This window comes from Myotis davidii, unplaced genomic scaffold, assembly GCF_000327345.1.
Source record: "Myotis davidii unplaced genomic scaffold, ASM32734v1 scaffold745, whole genome shotgun sequence".
Classification (NCBI taxonomy): domain Eukaryota; kingdom Metazoa; phylum Chordata; class Mammalia; order Chiroptera; family Vespertilionidae; genus Myotis; species Myotis davidii.
Genome location: NW_006297146.1, coordinates 132,795 through 135,169, shown reverse-complemented (window position 1 = coordinate 135,169; position 2,375 = coordinate 132,795).

Sequence of the window (2,375 nt, the reverse complement as noted above, 5' to 3'; positions counted from 1 at the left end):
CCTCCTCTGAGTCTGGGTATGATATTCTCTTTCCTCCTAGTTGTAGAATTTCCACTCAGCCAGCCTTCCTGTGGTTCTGGATGATGTCCTTTCCGTCTTTTAGGTGTATTTTGATTTGGTTGTTCAAGGCAGCAATCTCTGGCGTTAACCTATGCCGCCATCTTGGTTCCCTCAGATTAATTTTTTGAAAGCCATGTTGCATTTCTGCTTTTTAAGAGTGCCTGAGCTCTCACATCCCCAGCATCTACATAGTTCCAATTTGTGAATTGAAGGCTGCTGGCTGCCTTCCCCACCCAACTTCCCATAATGCACAGACCACGCATGCACACGCGCGCGCGCACACACACACACACACACACACTCATGGGGGCCCTAGCAGAGTGGTGGGCACTAGGATGGTTGCCATCCAAGACTACCCCATAGATCAGGTTGGAATGTTAAAAGTAAAGGACAAAAAATAAATAAATAAAGGACGAAGAAGCCACACTGGATAAGGCAGGGTTCCAAGGCACCCTCCCCATTCAACAGCACTCCAGTTGCTTGGGAGACAGATCCTGAAGCAGTTTATCACTTCCAGGCTGGGTGACCCCAGATAACTTAATCCTGTTTCCTTTCCTCAGCTGGATTCTGTTAAGCTCACATGACCTTCCACATGCAAAACACCTGACATACAGCAGGCATTCGGCCAGCATGAGTCCCTCAACCCCCTTCTCTCTCTGGTGTCCCCAGTGCCCTGCCCAGGGGTGTGCACACAGGAGCTTGCCAGGGCACCTGCCTGCTAGATAGGCCACCCTGGCTTGTCTGGAGGCTTCTTGCGGCTCCACTTAAACTGGCAATTTCTGAACAGCTCTGTGCGATGATTTATTGTACTTGGGGGCATTTGCAATTAAAATGACCCTTGCTGCCTTGAAAGGAATAGTAACACCAACAAGACCACAGGCTGGTGATAAATGCGGTCCTAACACTCACGGTGCCAGACCCTGTTCTACGTGCTTTATACTTATTGACTCATTTAATTCTCACAACTCCTTGCCCAAGGCACTATTATTACCCCCTTTATAGAAGGGGAAGCTGAGGCAGAGGTTACTGCTGTCACAGCCGGTGGAAGGGGAGTCAGGGAGTCTGGCTCCAAACACATAACCACTATTCGATATATAGCAAATGGTGGCCTTCGTCGTTTTGCTCAATGTTCTGATAACTGGACCACTTCGAGCAGAATTCCCATGAGGTTATTCCCTATCAGAGAACCAATGTATTCTAGACTTCAGCTAGGAAAAGGAAATGCCTCTGACCCATGAACCCAGTGGGGCTTTAACACCCTACCAAGAATTGTACATTTGTGAGCTGGTTTTACTACAAAGACTGAACTGTGTACCTCCTGCCCCAGAGTCTACTCTAGACACACTGAAGGGTCATCATTCCCCTCGCAGCCATCGTCCTGTCCCTGCCACAGATGCAGGAACTTCAGAAACGGTTTTATTCGGTCTACGGCATCTACACCACAGGTTACACGCATCTCAGCATCTATTCCTTAAGTGTTTCAATGTATTTCCTAGCTTAGTACTAGCTGGTGGTTAAGAGCCGGAGTTGGGAGGAAGACGCGCATGGACTGGCATCCGGGTGCACACAGGCTAGGCGGTGGCTGTGGTCACATTGCTTAACTTCTCTAGGCCTCAGGTGCTTCGCCTACAACCCAGAAAGGCCTTTGTAAACGCTGTCTGTGGGGATAAGAAGCCCAGCACACACAGAGCCATCTCCCCTCCATGCCAGCTGTCTGTTCTCACTGCGGCTGTACCGGTAAGAGCCCTGTGCTTGTCAGAAACAGTTTTCTCTCTGAAAGTCTCTGTGACACAGAAAAACTGGTGTATCATTTAAACCTGAACCCCAGGTTTGAATGTGTCTATTTCCCCAAGTGAGCATGGGAGTTGCCCCCGCCCCTTCCTGCCTCAGCTGCCTGGAGGATGAAGTGTGTAGGAGGACCCAGCCCTGGCCCAGAGAAGGTATTAACAAGCATTCTTATTAGTCCTAGGTCCCGGAGGCATTTAAAATGAAAGGTCCTTTAGACCTGGTCCTTGACAAGGCGCCTCAGAGAAAAGCATGGGCACCAAGGAGCCCCATGGCCAAGGCCCAGCTGGGGTGGGGCTGCCTGGAGCACCCGGGAAGCAGGATGCATGCCCCCCGTCCCGTCAGCTGGAGCCGAAGTGCTTTCTCAGGGGTGACACCTGCACTGCTGTGCTCTGGGTTGCAGGAGGAAAGGGCAAACGTGAGCCGTGGGTGAGGCTGGGCTAAAAGCCTGTGTGTTGCCAAGGAAACACCAGGAACCATTTGTAAGGCGAGGGCACTGATTCCAGGAACGCTTTGGGAACGGAGCCTGT